Here is a 21700-nt window from a genome sequence, read left to right on the forward strand (position 1 = left end):
GATCTAAAGGCAAATTAAGGCAAAGTAAAGTGACATGTAATTTTGATATTGCTGTTATAGTCAATTGTTTCTTTTATTTGCTTTTAACATCAAAGCAGTAAATAGCCTACAAAATGTAGAAATTCATTTCAATGAAAATTGCACTGATGTAGAGAATGATATTATATGAAATTTGACTGAATGAATATACAAGGAGGTCTGAAGATGCACAACACAATTCAATGACATACAGTGCATCCGGAAAGTATTCACAGCGCATCACTTTTTCCACATTTTGTTATGTTACAGCCTTATTCCAAAATGGATTAAATTCATTTTTTTCCTCAAAATTGTACACACAACACCCCATAATGACAACGTGAAAAAAGTTTACTTGAGGTTTTTGCAAATTTATTAAAAATAAAAAAAATTGAGAAAGCACATGTACATAAGTATTCACAGCCTTTGCCATGAAGCTTGAAATTGAGCTCAGGTGCATCCTGTTTCCCCTGATCATCCTCGAGATGTTTCTGCAGCTTAATTGGAGTCCACCTGTGGTAAATTCAGTTGCTTGGACATGATTTGGAAAGGCACACACCTGTCTATATAAGGTCCCACAGTTGACAGTTTATGTCAGAGCACAAACCAAGCATGAAGTCAAAGGAATTGTCTGTAGACCTCCGAGACAGGATTGTCTCGAGGCACAAATCTGGGGAAGGTTACAGAAAAATTTCTGCTGCTTTGAAGGTCTCTGGTCTGATGAGACAAAGATTGAACTCTTTGGTGTGAATGCCAGGCGACACGTTTGGAGGAAACCTGGCACCATCCCTACAGTGAAGTATGGTGGTAGCAGCATCATGCTGTGGGGATGTTTTTCAGTGGCAGGAACTGGGAGACTAGTCAGGATAAAGGGAAAGATGACTGCAGCAATGTACAGAGACATCCTGGATGAAAACCTGCTCCAGAGCGCACTTGACCTCAGACTGGGGCGACGGTTCATCTTTCAGCAGGACAACGATCCTAAGCACACAGCCAAGATATCAAAGGAGTGGCTTCAGGACAACTCTGTGAATGTCCTTGAGTGGCCCAGCCAGAGCCCAGACTTGAATCCGATTGAACATCTCTGGAGAGATCTTAAAATGGCTGTGCACTGATGCTTCCCATCCAACCTGATGGAGCTTGAGAGGTGCTGCAAAGAGGAATGGGCGAAACTGGCCAAGGATAGGTGTGCCAAGCTTGTGGCATCATATTCAAAAAGACCTGAGGCTGTAATTGCTGCCAAAGGTGCATTGACAAAGTATTGAGCAAAGGCTGTGAATACTTATGTACATGTGATTTCTCAGTTTTTTTATTTTTAATAAATTTGCAAAAACCTCAAGTAAACTTTTTTCACGTCATTATGGGGTGTTGTGTGCAGAATTCTGAGGAAAAAAATGAATTTAATCCATTTTGGAATAAGGCTGTAACATAACAAAAGGTGGAAAAAGTGATGCGCTGTGAATACTTTCTGGATGCACTGTATTTTTTGCTTCCTTTTCACCACAAGGATAGTTCTGAAATGTGCTGTACGCAGCAGTGAAGTGTTGTAATTTTCTGTTTTGCTATTGGCAATGCTAATTTTGCATCCATTTTTTATTATATTTTTATTGTTATGTATGTTTTATTTGGGGCGGCACGGTGGCGCAGTGGGTAGCGCTGCTGCCTCGCAGTTGGGAGATCTGGGGACCTGGGTTCGATTCCCGGGTCCTCCCTGCGTGGAGTTTGCATGTTCTCCCCGTGTCTGCGTGGGTTTCCTCCGGGTGCTCCGGTTTCCTCCCACATTCCAAAGACATGCAGGTTAGGTGGATTGGCGATTCTAAATTGGCCCTAGTGTGTGCTTGGTGTGTGGGTGTGTTTGTGTGTGTCCTGCGGTGGGTTGGCACCCTGCCCAGGATTGTTTCCTGCCTTGTGCCCTGTGTTGGCTGGGATTGGCTCCAGCAGACCCCCGTGACCCTGTGTTCGGATTCAGCGGGTTGGAAAATGGATGGATGGATGGATGTTTTATTTGATAAGTGGAATTAGCTTGTTACCTTACTTTAGGCAAGATTAAGTCAGATATATTGTTCTGTCATCTTTTAAATATAAAAGCTTCCTTATCTCACTATATACTATATGACAGTGGGACACTAAGCAGAATGTAGCTGCCATCAATCTTTCAAGGTCGCTTAATCATCCTGATGCCTTTCTATACACATTGATTCATTGATGATATCCTCATGGCTGTGGTGCTTACATTAGATTGAAATTATTCTACGCATGAAGTGCCGACAAACACCACTGAAGAGATTAAACTGCTGACAAAGCTCTTTCAGTAATATATTCTGACACCCAACATTCAACCAGACAATATAATTAGAAAAAAGTTCATACCTTTAAAGATTAACTGCTGTATTGGAATTTGCATTTGTATTTTTTTCCTATTTATTATACAAGTTTACTTTTAAATACTGGAAAACATCTAAAAGGAAAGAGGTAATCATCATTATTGTAGAAGACCATAAGAAAGTTAGATCTCTAGAGTATGATCATACCCTTAAAGAACACAGTACCACAGGAGTGCAATGAAAAGCTACACTTTACCAGGAAAATCTTTATGCGTGTCATATCCTCTCAGACACAAGCTGGGCATCAACTTCAACACCAGTGTTTTTAAAATGTTTTTTATTACAAAAATTAACTTGTTTTTGCGTGCACAGCTTCTACTGTTGTGTTCTTTAGCAGTGCTGTCCCATTTTCCTTAAGCAGTTTTTAAGTTATTTAATAAAAACATTGAACATGTTATAATTATTGTATTCATTACCATCTGAAAGAAACTAGCATGTTTGGCTATGTAGGCCTTTCCTCAAATAATGTTGCTTCACCTAAAGTAATTAAAGTATGTAAATATAAATTCTGAAGTACACTTCAGGACCTGGCAACCTCATCTGTTAAAAAAAAACAAAAAAAACTGCTGTTTGTTGATAATAATATCTAAGAGCAATTGTCCATCATTACAGTCAATTGAAGCATGAAAGTAATGCTTCTTCACCTCTGGGAATCACTTGTTGCATGCAATTCTTTGTTGGCACAGTTTCATCTGAATACAATTAAATGCCGTGGTATATTTCATTTTTTGAATGATTTACTCATAATTTCTCATTGAAATTTAATATTTTAATATTACATGCAACAATGTATTCTTTATTTTCTTACCTCACTTTACCTTTGCATATATAATAAGTCTTTTTTGTAAAAAGATATTTTTGAACGTAAGTAACTGCTATTAACTAGTTGAAATGCAAGGTCAAAGAGCCAAATTATCATTTCAATAAAACTATGCTCATTTAAGCATAATAGATAAAATGAGCATGGGGTGTTTTACTTATTAATTTATTTCTTTGACATTAAAACAGGTGACATATAAAATTGTGAGACTAAATGAGTATTACTTAAGGTCTGATAGTTTTTGCAAAAACTTGTTTACAGTCGTGTCACAGATGCCATTTAATACTGTGTATCATTTTATGCAAACGCCATGTTTAATTCTTCCTCAATATTTACGTTAGCTTACATTTGCAATTAAATACCATAAGCCTTCTCACACTGTTGTGGTTAATAGTCTAGAAAAATATGAAGACCTACTGGTTTGCTTGTGGACACTCTGACTTCCTTGCACATCCCAAAGACTTGTGTTGGAGGTCAATTGTTGTCTTGAAAATGGCCCAGTATGAGTGAGTGGCAATGTTCTCTTTGACAGACTGGCCTCCCATCCTGGATTGGTTCCTGCTGAATGTCTGAAAATAAATTCAGAGATTAATTTGAATGAGTTTTTAATATTTTTTTTATAATTACAGTAAGCTGAAAAGTGTAAAACATGTTAGGGTATTAATGAATCTCATGCACATTTAGCTTAGTAGTGACTGGTATATCTTTTGTGTGCAATGATAAAAGTATCAGTTGTGAACATATTGTATCTAAGTACCAAAAGTGACATCTAGAAATGTTTGTTGTATAGTGTCTTTTTGTAGAGACTAACATTTCCGTTTTGGGTGTGATCCATAAATAACTCTTAAAAGGCATGCCATTCCATATTCGGATGCATACTGTCATACAGCCAGTTTCACACATATGGGGCAATTTTAAAGCTGCCAGTGATACTAACCTTCAAGTGTATGAGGTGTAGAAGAAAACCAGAGAAGCTGCCAAAAATAAAAATGAAAAAGGGACACATGGAGAATGTGATGTGCAATGTGGGCTGGGATTTGAACTTAGAACACTTGAGCTGTAAGGCAACAGAGCTAAATACTGTTCCACTTCATGGCTAATCGTTAAATTGCAACCCAAAATATGTTCTCATGGAATATACACATTATTTTTTTTTCTCCCTTTACCTACTGAAACATTTTGAGGAAAATCCGTGGAAATTTTTTGTGGTATCTTTTTTCATTCCTATAAAAAAAACACTGAATGCTTGTTTTAATATCTACGTTATAATAAAACACTAAGATCTGTGTGTTCAGCTCCTCTGAACAATCTGATTGGGCAGTTCGGCTTTGGTGACACGACAAGAAGGGAGTGCGAGTGTAAGACGCTTGAAAGGAAGTAAAAGCATATGAAGCATTCTGAGAGAGTCCTCTTCAAAGACAGCTAGTGTAAACAATGGACAGGATGTGAGAAAGGTGTCTTGTAAATAATTACAGAGTCTGAGAAGCAGGCTTTATTTTTAATTTTAATTATTCTATTACCTGTCTTAGAAAGGTACTGCAGCTAGTATTTTAAAAAGTTTTAATCCTCCTGACATTTTTAGGTCAGGTACAGGTTGCTGTAACTGGGTAGAGCTTGGTCCACTGGGTAGAAATGCTGCCTGACACATCCACATTACAAATCCTGGCCAGGTTGTTGTCATTTTTAGCAAATCATGTCTGCATCTGCATGATGTTTTCGAGAAGATGAAAATATTAGGTCAACTGATGATGCTAAGTTGGTCTTGAAAATATGAGTTTAACATAGAAAAAAACATGTATGTTATCACTAATGACAAGATGCCTAATTATCACAACAACAAAAACAGCAGGCTGTTAGAGGACTAGGCATAGCGCATATTCATATGCTATTATAGAGGTCCATAGAGGATTAGATCCCTTATAAAGGACCAAAAATTTAAAATAACATCATATGTTTAATCACTGACCTTGAAATAGTCTGAAATTGCATTCCATATTATTATGTTTGAATTTTACCATCTTAGATAGCATATTTTCATACAAAGAATGTAGCTCAAAGTGCTTTACAAGATGTCAAAGGGAAAGTTACAAGAAAAGAATAAGAATAGTAATGAACTAGTAACAATGAAAATAAATAAATCCATATGATCTTATAAAAAAGATATAGAAAAGTAGCATCCTGTATATACATATTATAATGTAAGTCTCTAAAAATGAGTACAGGGATAAGGTCAGTAAACCTGGAGAAAAAAAAAATCTGTAAGGGTTCCAAGGTTCAAAGATCATCCAGCCAGCACTGGGCATTTTATTTAACATAATTTAACATAAATGTGTTTTAAATCATTGTTTCCAGGTATCATCTGAGAGGATTCGATGCAGTTGGTGTCATGGACAGCTGGGGCACCCATTTTCATTCCACCATCACAGGTGGCTGCACAGTGCCTTGGTGAGGTAGTGGCAGTGGCACAAAATGTCACCAAAGAAGAACTGGAAAAGAAAGCAGAAAAAGGAGAGATTAGTAAAGATTGCAAAATCCCTGATGAATATGATAATTCTATGCCTATGTAGTCTATTAAGAGTACAACTAAAATATAGCCATGAAAAGGCATAATTTAAAAGTGGGTGTTTAGCAGTTTTTTTTTAAATGTTCCACATTATTGGCATGGCATATCTCTATTGATAATGTAGTACTTGTTTTTTGTCTGCAATATGATTAATTTGACATGTTAAGCACCAGTATTTTTGAACTACACAGAATAAAGTCTGCTATAGCATAAACATATTATTAGTTAGCTCCTAATTAAAATGTAAACCAAGAATTACATTTTGAAAAAAAGCCTTACAAAGAGATATGTGAACATCAGACAACATAATGGTATTGTTAACACCTGATAGGCATGACATAATAAACATCATAATCGTAAAGATATACCTGTATATCTTCTTTCATATTTTACTCTAACTCTGTGTTAATGAAGGAAAAATTCTTCAGAGACCTTAAATATATTTATTTGTAATTATTAATATATACAGTTTGCGGGCAGCACGGTGGCGCAGTGGTAGCACTACTGCCTCGCAGTAAGGAGACCTGGGTTCGCTTCCTGGGTCCTCCCTGCGTGGAGTTTGCATGTTCTCCCCGTGTCTGCGTGGGTTTCCTCTGGGTGCTCCGGTTTCCTCCCACAGTCCAAAGACATGCAGGTTATGTGCATTGACGATCCTAAATTGTCCCTAGTGTGTGTGTGTGTGTGTGTGTGTGTGTGTGTGCCCTGTGGTGGGCTGGCGCCCTGCCCGGGATTTGTTCCTGCCTTGTGCCCTGTGTTGGCTGGGATTGGCTCCAGCAGACCCCCATGACCCTGTGTTAGGATATTGGTTGGAAAATGATTGACTGACTGATACAGTTTGCATGATACTTTGTATATACTGTATTTTTCTGTTTGTTATCTTGCATGTGTTTTTTTAAATGTAATTAGTGTGATTGTAATTGGCCTAAAAAGCATTGGACATTTTAGTGGTATGATTTAAAAAAAAAGTCTAAATTAGTGTAAGCTGCTCTAATTTGGGCTATTCATTAGAAATGTAATGATCTGCTTTATGAGGTAGAAGTACCTGATAACCAAGAATAGTTGTGTCAGTTATTTGAAGCATCAACGTGTGGGCTTAAATTTAAATACTTAAAGTCTAAATATTCTTGATTGTAAGAAAAGTTTGTAGTTTTTCACCCTCTTATAGAGGTCCATAGAGGGCTAGATCCTGTGTAAAGGACCAACAAATTTAAAATAACATATTCATAATCACTGACCTTGAAATAGTCTGAAATGATATTCCATATTATTACGTTTGAATTTGTAATTTTTTACCATCTGGGTGTGGCTCTTAAAGGACTAGGACCACCAGTAAAAATCAAATTATCATATTTGTGATCAGCAGCCCCGAAATAACATAACATTCCCCATGCCTATATTACTGAGCCCTGCTTTTTTTGATCTTTTGAGTAACTTTGACCTCTCATACACCTTTAGAAGGGTGAACACCTGGAGTCAGCTGATGTGGCATGCACAACAAAAGTCCTTCTGGTTATTGTGGCTGAAGACACCTATTGGTTTACTCTATCATAAGGGTGTAATTTTTTGCGGAAAATATGGTCCATCCATCCATTTTCCAACCCGCTGAATCCGAACACAGGGTCACGGGGGTCTGCTGGAGCCAATCCCAGCCAACACAGGGCACAAGGCAGGAACCAATCCCAGGCAGGGTGCCAACCCACTGCAGGACACAGACAAACACACCCACACACCAAGCACACACTAGGGCCAATTTAGAATCGCCAATCCACCTAACCTGCATGTCTTTGGACTGTGGGAGGAAACCAGAGCGCCCGGAGGAAACCCATGCAGACACGGGGAGAACATGCAAACTCCACACAGGAAGGACCCGGGAAGCGAACCCAGGTCCACAGGTCACCCAACTGCGAGGCAGCAGCACTACCCACTGCGCCATCGTGCCGCCCATAATATGGTCCAAAAGTGGAAAATAAATTTGGATTTTTGGGTCTTGAGGACCAAAAAAGTGGGCAAAATTTCGATGTCTTGCATGAGTAGTCATTCATGAATGGTATATCATGAGGACGTTTGCTTGTACTGGTAAGTCAGGAAGCTGAAGTGATTTCAAATTGTTCATAAGTAATTCTTATGAGCACAATAAATCTAAAATTGCAAATAAGAATTTTGTAAACTGTAGTGACATATGAACATTTTTAAGCCTGTTAGCAGTTATACTAATTAAGCACTTGTACTTAATAAAAGTGTTCAATCTCTTTTACCGAGAGTGGCAGCCTTTTCAGCAGCTCCATGAACGACTTTATTTTTCTACTTTTATTTTTCTCTTTTTTATTGATCACTCCTATCACTTTATTTTATGTGGATTCGTTCCTTGGACGCACTTACTTTTGCATTATTATCAATCTTTAATGTAATATTGTTTTTTTGTATCAGTATGCTGCTTCTGGAGAATGTGAATTTTCCCTTGGGATTAATAAAGTATCTATCTATCTATCTATCTATCTATCTATCTATCTATCTATCTATCTATCTATCTATCTATCTATCTATCTATCTATCTATCTATCTATCTATCTACTAAAAAATGCAGTGGATAGTAGTATTCATTGGATATTAAAGATAAGACATTGTTAAATACTGTCATTTAACAGCAAATGAGACTCTGTTAATAAATGCAGCATAGTAACATGAAGCTGCTTATCAGGTCATTTCCAAAAAGCCTGAGGTTTTATAATCCTACCCTCCCTCTTTTTAATTTTAAACATTGTAGTTTAAAGACCTTTTTTATATGCTCAGCTCTTTTAGACTATTCAGTATGCATTACATTAAGCTCTAGTAAGATCTTTAGCTATCTGATTTAGTCCATGAGATGATTTTCATTAAAAACTTGCTTACTGTATGTCAGAATAATGTCGGTCTTTTTTTGAATCAATAACAGATTCATTTCAGTATGGCAACTAATTGAATTGTAACATGCATCGCTTTCCCAGTTTGACTAAAGAAGGTAATTTATATTCAACATGTGCTTTGTCTCTCAGGAACTGAAAAGTTCTTGTTTTGACTTATCTGAATGGTGCTGGCGTTAGAAAAGCTACCTTAAAGCTTAGGACTCCCAGATCTGGTCAATGTTTTTGTAATGTTTAAACATTCTACCTCTTAATTGTGGAAGAATACGCCTTGACACAAAAAAGGTTTGGGACAGCCACCTGTATACTTGAAATAAGGCTGCAAAAATAGGTATTTAGAAGCAAGGTTGTTTTACAGATCCAAGTCCAAAACAGAACTAACAAAAGGAAGATGGTGGGTTTTTAAGTCAGGGGAAGTGATGTCATTGGGCCCAGAACTGGAATTGATGTCATCTGGCCCCGGAACTGGAAGTGACATTATTGGTCCTAGAAAAGAGGAAGTGACACCCTCAAGACCAAAAGTAACATCATCAATCCTGGAAAAGGACATGGCATCCTTGGGTCCAGGCAGAATTTCCTGTGTTTGGTCTGTAGGGATAAAAGAGAAAGGATTATTGCGCTCACCCCTAGCCTAGTGTGGAATTACCTTCTTTTGAACCCTTTAGCTGCCTCCCAACACTCGTGTGACACATAGAACTGATGGATGGAAGATACTTTATAAACTGCTGAAAAAAATTAAAGGAACACTTTGAAAACGCATCAGATCTCAATGGGAAACAAATCATACTGGATATTTATACTGATATGGACTGGGTAATGTGTTAGGAACAAAAGGATGCCACATTGTTTGATAGAAGTGAAAATGATCAACCTACTGAGGGCTAAATTCAAAGTAAAAAAATGATGTGGTAAGCTAGCCCATTTTGCCAAAATTTCAATGCAGCAACTGAAAATCATACTCAGTAGGCCTCCACATGCTTGTATGCATGCCTGACAATGTTGGGGCATGCTCCTAATGAGACGACGGATGTTGTCTTGGGGGATCTCCTCCCAGATCTGGACCAGGGCATCACTGAGCTCCTGGACAGTCTGAGGTGCAACCTGTTGGCGTTGGATGGACTGAAACATAATGTCCCAGAGATGTTCTATTGGATTTAGGTCAGTCGAGTGTGGGGGCCAGTCAGTAGTATCAATTCCTTCATCCTCCATGAACTGCCTGCATACTCTTGCGACATGAGGCCGGGCATTGTTGTGCACTAGGAGAAACCCAGGATCCACTGTACCAACATAGGGTCTGACAGTGGGTTCAAGGATTTCATCCTGATACCTACTGGCAGTCAAGGTGTCGTTGTCAAGCCTGTAGAGGTCTGTGCATTCCTCCATGGATATGCTTCCTCTGACCATCACTGACCTACCACCAAACAGGTCATGCTGAACAATGTTGCAGGCAGCATAACTTTCTCCATGGCTTCTCCAGACCCTTTCACGTCTGTCATATGTGCTCAGGGTGAACCTGCTCTCATTTGTGAAAAGCACAGGGTGCCAGTGGTGGACCTGCCAATTCTAGTATTCTATGGCAAATGTCAATTGAGCTCCACGGTGCCGGGCAGTGAGCACAGGGCCCACTAGAGGACCATGGGCCACTTTCATGAAGTCTGTTTCTGATTGTTTGGTCAGAGACATTCATGCCAGTGGCCTGCTGGAGGTCATTTTGTTGGGCTCTGGCAGTGCTCATCCTGTTCCTACTTGCCCAAAGGAGCAGATACCAGTCCTGCTGATGGGTTAAGGACAACAACAACAACATTTATTTATATAGCACATTTTCATACAAACAATGTAGCTCAAAGTGCTTTACATGATGAAGAAAGAGAAAATGACAAAATAAATAAGAATTAAAATAAGGGAAAACTGATTAACATAGAATAAAAGTAAGGTCCGATGGCCAGGGAGGACAGAAAAGACAAAAAAAACTCCAGATGGCTGAAGAAAAAAAAAATCTGCAGGGGATCCAGTCCACGAGACTGCCCAGCCCCCTTGAGGCATTCTGCCTAACATAAATGACCTCAAGTTCTCCTGTCAAGTTCTCCTGTCAAGTTCTCCTAGAGTAACTGCCTGTCTCCTGGAATCTCCTCCATGCCATTGAGACTGTGCTGCGAGACACAGCAAACCTTCGGGCAATGGCATGTATTGATGTGCCATCCTGGAGAAGCTGGACTACCTGTGCAACCTCTGTATGGTCCAGGTATTGCCTCATGCTACCAGTAGTGACACTGACCGTAACCAAATGCAAAACTAGTAAAAAAAACAGTCAGTCAGTCAGTAGTTTTCATTATTACTTTATTAGTTCATCAACTGCTCTCATCCTGCACACTTAATCTCCCGTGTGACTACATTGTCTAATGCCGCCATGTCAATGTTAGGCTCCCACCTGTACGTTTTGTTCAAAAAGAAAAAAGGCAACTGGGTAAGCTGGCATCTCCTATACAGGTCTCCTGAAAGCAAGCTTCTATGACTTGAGAAATAAAGCAGGTCTGACAGTTTTTCAGTTATACATACCATTTTCATTCCTTAAAATTTTAAATGTAACGCAAGTAGTTGTTTTACATCTTCTGACCTTTTAACAGTTCCTACACTTCAACACAGCCTGAATTTTGACCTTTAGTTTATTAAAAACGATGAGAAACTATTGTGTGACATTATTTGAAGTAACTTATAGATCTTCCCCCACTTTGATTCTTGCTTGCATCCCTACCTGACAGTTTCTACAGATGCTCACAATGCCTTGATAGCCTCTATATCCAATAACAACTTCCCATAATAGATTTATTTATATATTCAAATGCTGAGTCTTTCACTTTGTATTTTTCTTTGTGAGTCTTTCTAATGCAAACGCCACCACTACAGTATAATAGATTTCATTTACCCATTACCTGGCCACTGCTTAGATTTTTGCTGTGCTGACATACTTCATGCTCTCTCTCTCTTTTTAGCACAAATGACTTAACTAATAATTCTGGTTCCCAATTCTGTTTTTTTCTTCTTGCTTTTTTACACTTTTGTGTGTCTTGATTTCTTTAGTTCAGCTGAAGATGAATTACTTAATAGCAGTTTGGTGACTACTGTCTCACAGCAGCAGAGTTCTTAGTTTGACTCCTTGTAAAGCCAGTGTCTGTTTTGCACAAAGTCTTAATGACTTTAATCCAGGTGCTCTGGTTTGGCTCCAACAACCTTAATATCTGCAGGTTGACTGTCAACTTCAAAATGATCATAAGAGTGTATGCATGAGTGTGTGATGTGATGGACTTATGCCCATTTCAGAACTGGAACTTACTTTGTACCCTTTGCAGCTGGGATAGACTCCAGCTCCCATGACCTTGAAGTAGATGAAACAGGTTTGACAACCATTCGTTTGCATTGCTCAATTTATGGCTCATTTGTTACCACAGTATAGCAGCTACAAGGACTTTCAGACAATTTCTTCCTCAATATTGCTCCTGCCAAACAGCAAAAAAAAAAAAAAAAATTGTGAATAGTGCTACAAGCTCCTTCTTGGCAGTCGGATGCACAAATTTAATAGCAAAAATTGTTTTGTATTTGCATCCATTCCCAATGTGAACATTCATAAAATTATAATGGCTGTGGGACTTTAATTGTGTTTTAAATCCAGACCTAGATAGGTCTCCTTTCACAGGGGCGATTACATCTAACACTGCAAAGACAATTACACAGTTTGTAACTGACCACAACTTATCAGACCCCTGGAGATTTCTAAACCCAAACTCAAGAACATATTCCTTCTACTCACCAGTGCATCATTGCTGCTCAAGAATTGATTATTTCTTTGTAGATAACCATTTCTTGCCTGTGATTAAATCCTGCAAGTACGGCACTGTTGTTATTTCCAACCATGCCCCTCTGATCTTGGAGCTAAAATCATTACGCCCCACATACTCATGTCGCAGATGGCGTCTTAACCCACTGTAAAGGACAGCCGGGTCCCATGCCCGGCAGGGACGCCTCTGCTACATCTGTTCCGGGGGAGCAGCCATGGACTGTTCAATACCTCCCCCGGGACGCTTGGTGGCAGCCCCCCTGGCAGCCAATGATTCCCCAACCCGGCGCATGGCTCCATGGGAGATGGAGTCCTCCACAGCCTGGTTGGGGGCTCGGATGGCCGCCAGGGGGAGCTGCGTGGAGTCAGCAGTCTGGCTGGTCATACCTTCAGCCCCACCCGGAAGGGCAATTAGGACCAGGTGGCCAAACACCTGGACCGCTTCCGGGTGGGATATAAAAAGGGCCAGCCACCACCACTCAGGGAGCCAGAATCAGGAGGAAGAGGACGAGGTTGCCTGGGAGGAGTGGTGGTGCTGCGGTGGAGAGAAGAAGTGTGGTTTGTGTGTTATTTAAGTGCTTGTGGGACTGTGTTGGGTCTGTGGGACACGGGGAAGGCCTGCCCCACGGCTGAAGAAAAATAAAAAACTGTTTGTGTTACATGTGCCTCTGCCTCAGTCTGTGCCGGGTTGGGCGCTATATAGCGCACCATATTACACCACTTTTATTAGCAGATGAGAACTGTACAGAATTTATATCGAAACAAATCAGTTTTTTTCTAGAGACAAATACATCCTCAGAGGTCTCTGCAGGAATACTTTGGGAAACCCTGAAGGCATTCTTAAGAGGACAGATTATCTCATATGTTTCCCACAGGAATAAATTAGAAACCAAGAAGGTATTAAAGCTAACCAGCGAAATCCTAAAATAGATGAAGAACATGCCAGGTGTCCAAATGAGGCTCTTCATAGGGAAAGGCAGGCTCTGCATTCAGAACTCAACCTCTTGACAACTAAAGAAACTGAACAACTCATTTATAAATCAAGACATTATTACTATGAACATAGAGAGAAAGCTAATAAGCTCTTAGCTCAACAAATCCACAAGCAAGAAGTTCGCAATGCAATCCCAGCAATCACCAAAACAAACGGAGACAAAATCATTGACCATAAAATATAATGCACACATTTAGAGACTACTATAAATCCTTATATTCTACCGTGTTTAAAGAAGACAAGACACAATCTAATGCATTAGAGATACCACAAATAGAACTGGATAAACCGTTGGCACTATCAGAATTACTAGATGCTATAAAATCACTTCAGAGTGGGAAAGCAGCAGGCCCTGATGGCTACCCTGTCGAATTTTATAAGAAGTTCTCCATTCAGCTAGCTCCCCTTTTATTAGCAACATTCACAGAAGCTAGAGATAATAAAATTCTACCTCAAACCTTTCGCCAAGCATTAATCACCGTCTTTCCTAAACAAAATAAGGACGTATTACAATGTGTATTATACAGACCAATTTTTCTTCTGAATAATGATGTTAAGATACTCTCCAAAGTCCTAGCTAGAAGGATGGAGAAAGTGCTGCCTTTGGTAATATCACAAGATCAAACTGAATTTATTAAAGGCTGACACTTAGCGTCCAATCTTCGATGCCTGTTTAAAGTAATATATTCACCCACAAAGTGAAATGTCCCAGAGATGATATTATCCTTGGATGCAGAAAAAGCATTTAATATGATTGAATGGAACTACCTTTTCACTACATTGGAGAAATTTGGGATTGGCCCGAACATTTGTGCATGGATCAAACTAATGTATACCAATCCAGAAGCTTCAGTTTGTATTAGCAACATTAATTCAGACTACTTTAAACTAGAACGTGGTACTAGACAAGGATGCCCCTTGTTACAACTACTTTTTGCAATCGCCATTGAGCCACTAACAGTTCATTGTTGAAATGCTTATAAGATAAAGGGGATTATCAGAGAAGGACTTGAACAGAAAATTTCTCTATGTGCAGATGATATGGTACTGTATATATCAGACCCACAAAATACTGTGCCTGCAGTTCTAACAGCACTAACAGAATTTCAAAAGATTTCTGGTATCAGAATTAATTTGACTAAAAGTGTGCTCTTTCCAGTGAATTCTCAAGCACACAATATTAGATTGGACACCTTCCCTTTTATCATTGCAGATCAGTTTAAATATCTAGGGGTAAATATCACAAGTAAACATAAAGCTCTTTATCAACAAAATTTCAACATCTTTATGGAAAAAAATAAGCAAGACTTACATAGATGGTCAACCCTTCATCTCACTTTAGCTGGAAGAATTAACATTGTTAAGATGAATATCCTCCCTAAGCTTTTCTTTTTATTTCAAAACATTCCAATATACGTCAAATCATTTAAGAAGTTAGATTCAACCATAACCACATTTATTTGGAATTCAAAACATCCACATATGCAAAGAGCGAACCCTACAAAGGCCAAAGTCAGAAGGTGGCATGGCTCTACCTAACTTTCAATTTTATTACTGGGCAGCAAACATACAAACTATAAAAACCTGGACATGGACACAAATAGATGAACATATACAGGCTTGGTCCGCAATAGAAATAAAATCCTGCAGTACTTCTTTATATTCCTTGCTTTGCGCCCCAATAAATGCAAGTTATCGCCAATATACTAACAACCCAATTGTGCTTCACTCAGAATATGGAACCAAGCAGGAAGCATTTTAAGATAGAGAATCTTTTATCGGTGGCACCTCTGCATTAGAACCACCTTTTTCAACCCTTGCAAACATATGCAGTTTTTAATGTCTGGAAAACATTTGGGATTAAATCACATAGAGATCTGTACATAGACAACATCTTTGCATCCTACGCACAATTACATTCTAAATTTAACTTTCCAGCAACACATTTCTTTCACTGCCTTCAAATTAGAAACTTTGTTAAACGGAACCTGCCCGATTTTCCTCATCTCCCACCTCCCTCTATGCTGGAAAAAATATTGCTCAGTTTCGAGAACTTAGACAGCATTTCTGCAATATCCATCCATCCATCCATTATCCAGCCCACTATATCCTAACTACTGGGTCACGGGGGTCTGATGGAGCCAATCCCAGCCAACACAGGGCGCAAGGCAGGAAACAAACCCTGGGCCGGGCGCCAGCCCACTGCAGGGCACACACACACACACACACTAGGGACAATTTAGAGTCGCCACCTGCATATCTTTGGACTGTGGAAGGAAACCGGAGTACCTGGAATATATAAAACCATTTTACAGTCCCTCCCTTTCAAAGATCCAAGAGGACAGTGGGAAAAGGATCTCTCACTCAACATCTCAGAAAAGGAGTGGAAGCTAGCAATGCAGAGAATTCACTCGAGCTCCATATGCACAAATCATACAATTATTCAACTCAAAATTATATATCGAGCACATCTGTCTCGTTTAAAATTGTCCAAAATGTTTCCAGGGCAAGATGCAACCTGCAAACGTTGCAATCAAGTCCCTGCCTCACTGGGTCACATGTTTTGGGCCTGCACCAAATTAACATCATTCTGGACCAAAATTTTTAAATGCCTTTCAGACAGCTTTGTGTCACAATCCCTCCTAACCCATTAACAACTGTGTTTGGTGTACTCCCAGATGGGCTTAAAGTGGAGAAGTACAAACAAATTTTGATTACCTTTACTACACTATTGGCACGTAGACTTATCTTGCTAAACTGGAAGAATCCTAACTCTCCTCTTTTAAGTCAGTGAATAACTGATATTATTTGAAATTGGAAAAAATCAAATTCTCACTTAGAGGATCTGTGCAGAAATTTTTCAAAACCTGGCAGGATCTAATCAATAACATTTTAGAATAAGCTTTTAAAGTACTGAGGAAGCAGATTCTCTCCCCATTTTTTTCTTTTCCATTTATCTTTATTCACTTATTAATTTATCTATTCACTTATTTTTGATAGCTGTTGTGTGATTTCAATAAAATCAATAAAATTAAAAAGAAAATTGCAAATAACATTAATTGTGCACACCGATGTTGTAAAACAATGATACAATTTCAGCTGATAGCAAATTATACTGCAGTTTAATTAATAACAGAAAGTGACAAAGCAATGCAGAAACCACTGAGTTATTTTACTTGCTATTTGGAGACTTAAACCACAAAATGTTCTTTTTCCATCTGAAATTATAATTAATGATAAAAACATGCCAAAATGATGTCTGAGTTTCAGTTTAATGCCAATTAGAATATCAGTCTAAAGCAATCATTAGATAAAGAGCAAGATGTCGGCATAGCAGGAGAGCATTTACCACTCTTGGATGGAGGGAATTCTGATCCTCATCCTGTCAAATGCCCATGCGCAATTGATGTTTAACGTACTACATCAAGCCACTAATTACACAATTATATCCTCTATTGAGCTGTCCGTTGTCAATAAATTAAAAGAATCTTTGATTGTTTGCTCAGTGATGCAATCAGCTGAAGTATTTAGAATGAATGTTAAGGCTGATAACTATTACAACAATTATACAGTGCATGTACTTGGTCTGCAGTTTATATATGACTGTGCAAAAATACTACAGCTGTGAAAATGTGACTTTTTATAAATGTTAAATAAGATATGGTGAATTTTCATGTTCATTATAAAAAAATGTGTTTTATATTAAGGTGTGATATGAGCTATACATAGTAATTATTATAGAATTATGTTTCTAGACTTCTCTAGCGCCTTCAACACCATCCAACCTCTGCTCCTTAGGGACAAGCTGACAGAGATGGGAGTAAATTCATACCTAGTGGTATGGATCGTGGACTATCTTACAAACAGACCTCAGTATGTGCGTCTTGGGAACTGCAGGTCTGACATTGTGGTCAGCAGCACAGGAGCGCCGCAGGGGACTGTACTTTCTCCAGTCCTGTTCAGCCTATATACATCGGACTTCCAATATAACTTGGAGTCCTGCCACGTGCAAAAGTTCGCTGATGACACTGCTATCGTGGGCTGCATCAGGAGGGCGCAGGAGGAGGAGTATAGGAACCTCATCAAGACTTTGTTAAATGGTGCGACTCAAACCACCTACACCTGAACACCAGCAAAACCAAGGAGCTGGTGGTGGATTTTAGGAGGCCCAGGCCCCTTCTGGACCCCATGATCATCAGAGGTGACTGTGTGCAGAGGGTACAGACCTATAAATACCTGGGAGTGCAGCTGGATGATAAATTGGACTGGACTGCCAATACTGATGCTCTGTGCAAGAGAGGACAGAGCCGACTATACTTCCTTAGAAGACTGGCGTCCTTCAACATCTGCAATAAGATGCAGCAGATGTTCTACCAGACATTGTGGTGCGCGCCCTCTTCTATGCAGTGGTGTGCTGGGGAGGCAGCATTAAGAAGAAGGACACTTCACGCCTGGATAAACTGGTGAGGAAGGCAGGCTCTATTGTTGGCATGGAGCTGGACAGTTTGACATCTGTGGCAGAGCGACGGGCGCTGAGCAGGCTCCTATCAATTATGGAGAATCCACTGCATCCACTAAACAGTGTCATCTCCAGACAGAGGAGCAACTTCAACGACGACTGCTGTCACTGTCCTGCTCCACTGACAGACTGAGGAGATCGTTCCTCCCCCAAACTATGCGACCCCGGGGGGGTAAACATTAACATTATTCAAAGTTATTGTCTGTTTTTACCTACATTTTTATTACTCTTTAATTTAATATTGGTTTTTTTTTTTGTATCAGTATGCTGCTGCTGGAGTATGTGAATTTCCCCTTGGGATTAATAAAGTATCTATCTATCTATCTATCTATCTATCTATCTATCTATCTATCTATCTATCTATCTATCTATCTATCTATCTATCTATCTATCTATCTATCTAATTTATGCAGTCAACAAAATTTCTTTGCATCTTATTTTTCGTTTTAAGAATTAAACTAAGGAAAAGGGAAAATTCTGATCATGTTATGAAAATATTTGGTGTTTTTTAACCATTTTCTTACCATTTTTCATCTAAAGTGAATTCATGTGTGTATATATTTTAATTATGTATATTACATATTCCTCTATTTAAACTTAATTCACACCACCTGGGGCCTTTTAATGGAAAGGTTTTTGGGATAGCACAGGAGTATTTGGGCTAATACTTTTCTTAATGAAAATGTACTGCATTTAAGACAGAAGAGTTGATTGATGCAGTATATAACACATTTTAAAAAATCAACTGCTACTGCACTTGAATAAATGCTCCTTTGAAGATATACTACTTAAGCTAACATGGTTACTTCTTAAAATGCCTAATGACTAAAAAGCAAAGTGATACACTTTGCAATAAATCAGGACTAATGCTGATTCCAGATAAGAAATAGTTAAATAAAACCTGAAATGTCACATTATATTGACATGTCACTGCATTATACACTACATCAATATACATTAATGATAGATGTTTAACTGAAGCTGACAGTTGCATTTGGTGTAAGGATAATCCATAAATGTGCTGTGTACTTTGATGTAAGCTATATACTGTAATATGCATTTCTGTATGTACTTCTTTCTGATTGTGGTGGTGACGGTAAAACACAGCCTCGAACCTGATCTGGACTAGATACCAGTTTGTCAAAGTGGATGATAAATTGTAAGAAATAAAGAAATATGTCCTTAATGCAGAAAATGAACATTGACACAGCAAAATGAAAACAGCTCATGTCAAAAGTGGACATAGGATTTTGGCTAAGTTTGCACTGCATCCTGCCTCACAGTGCCCCTGTGAAGTTTGCAAATTCTGAACAATTTTGTAATGGGGTTTTTGTCCACATACCCCTGTTTTTTTCTCCCATATTCCAGAGATGTTTCTATAAGGTTATCTGATGATTGTTAATTGTTCTTCTGTGTACAAGTGTAACTTGCCGTGGAATGGCTCTGTATCCAAGCATTTGCACCAATAGGACAGGCCCCAGTTCCCAGCAAGTTAGAAAATGTATAGACATGGAGACTAACATTATAAAGTATGTAAAGACAGATGAACATTTGTTTTTTTATGTTTATGACATTAGAATATATATAAAGTTTTTGTGAGTATAGATGAAAAAGCTTTAACTGATGGATGAATGCAGCTTTAACTGTGTTTGAATTTTTCCCTAGGTTGATGATAGACAAGGAAGAAAGACAGTAAGGTATCACTACAACATCAGTAAGGTAAGGTGTTTCTTTCTGTGTATTTCTGTAATGTTGGGTAAACAATGAATGGATGAAAGTTGTCAAGGCAAATGTTCTTATGGTACTCTAAATGGGAACATTGCATTAAACTGGCCTGAGGTTGGATATACAAATGGATTTGGTCATGTTATCATTTGGATTTCTCTGCTGTACCCAGTGTACTCGCTGTAAGATATGCAGCAAAATAAGTAACATAATAATTTTAATTAGAACAAAATAACAGTAAAACAAAGCTTATGATGCATAATTGTTATTTGACAATTTTTTGTACATTTATACATGTGTAAATGAAGGTAATTCAAACTGAAAGGTCAGTACTAACTCTGGAAATATATATTTGCTTTGCAAACCCACCCCCTAACTTCCACTCCGGGGCATGGCATGCACCAGCCACTTCGCGTCTCTGCTGCTCACATTGTGAAGGGGGTGCCTGAACGCACACTTTGGAGATCCAGAAGAATCACCTGCAGTCTTTCTGCTCCTCCTGCCATGCTGCGTGTTCTGCTTTTCGTACTGTGTGTTGATCATTTCAAAGCCTGTACAGCAGCTGCTACTACCGCGCTATGTGTCCTTCATGTCGCACAGCGCAACGATCATTAAAAGCCTGTACAGCAGGCTTCACTCACTTAAACCCCCAAAACCCAACCCCACCATTCCAGAGCGCACTAAGCACCTGCCACTTTGCGTCTCTGCCACTCACGTTGTGAAGGGGGGCTTGGGGGGGAGGTTCTGAACTCACGCTTTAAGAGATGCAGACGGATCAGGTCCTGTATTGCTGCTGCAGCTGCTTGTCACGCTGTGCATCTATCATTTAAAAGTCTGCACAGCAGCTGTTCTTTGGTCTCACTGCTTTGTCTTGCGGGACTTTAAAGCATCTCTCACGGGACATCCGGGCTGATTATTACTTTCCTTATTTTCTGAATTTGCACATAGATTATTATTGTTCTCTTGTGCGTCCTTTTTTGCCTTCTTTTCTCTCCAACGCTTTCGTGTCTCTTTTCGATGCGCTGCTCTTTCTTCTTCCCTTAGTTGTTCACATGCTATCTAGAACGTATAACATTTTTAAGAGCTGGGAGCACATGAAGTGTGTCTGCCAAACACATTCCAACAACTGTGAGGTTAGATGTCCATGAACTTGTTTTAAATTGTTTGTAAATAGGGCGTGACGTGTAAAAGTCACTGTCTCACGGGTCTTCCTAAAGCTGGACACCAGGGGGCACTGCAGCTCCTGAAAAACCTAACACAAACAGGCATGGACTCAAGGTAAAAGCCCAAAAAGTCTTTATTCATGGGAAACTCTTTAAAACAAGCGCTTTCCACTACCACAGCCACAAGTATATGTAATAAGCACCATATAGCACAGTAAAGCATCTGTTTGTCTTCTCTCTCTGTCTGTCTCTGGTCACTGCCTCCTCCACTCCTTCACTCAAGCTTTACCCACCTTCCACCTGACTCTGGCTCCAAGAGCTATGGAAGTGGGCTCCATTTAAGGCAAAGTACTTGTTTACTATAGGAAAGCCAGGGAAATCCTCCCCCAGCAACACCCTCCAGGGCTGCACTTCTGGACTCCAACTCCCATGCAGCCCTGCGGGTATCCAGTCTGGGACCCTACATGAGGGACACAGTCACCTAGAGTGGTGGGGATTGAATTGCTCCCCTGCTACTTCCTGACGTCGCTAGGCATCCCAATCAGGAGGGGAATCATAAAGTATCCCAGCCAGGTATTACCACCCTCCTGTTATGGCATCCCGGCTGGGTAAGGAATTTGCCACATTACACTTGATTACACTTGATTTACACTTGTTTTCTGGGGCATCTACAATAAATATATAAATACTGTGTATATATATATATACAGTAATCCCTCCTCCATCGTGGGGGTTGCGTTCCAGAGCCACCCGCGAAATAAGAAAATCCGCGAAGTAGAAAC

At 39.3% G+C, this 21700-nt stretch overlaps 1 protein-coding gene across 13 annotated transcripts in view; it reads left to right on the forward strand.

Moving 5' to 3' along the window:
- shank3a (SH3 and multiple ankyrin repeat domains 3a) overlaps positions 1-21700 on the forward strand; it is a 1882192-nt gene that overhangs the window by 164390 nt on the left and 1696102 nt on the right. For all 13 annotated transcript variants that reach the window (XM_051931529.1, XM_051931540.1, XM_051931542.1 and 10 more), the window contains exon 2: positions 19696-19749. The gene's annotated coding sequence lies outside the window, so the exon portion shown is untranslated. The remainder of the gene's footprint in view (positions 1-19695; positions 19750-21700) is intronic.

This window comes from Erpetoichthys calabaricus, chromosome 1, assembly GCF_900747795.2.
Source record: "Erpetoichthys calabaricus chromosome 1, fErpCal1.3, whole genome shotgun sequence".
NCBI lineage: Eukaryota > Metazoa > Chordata > Cladistia > Polypteriformes > Polypteridae > Erpetoichthys > Erpetoichthys calabaricus.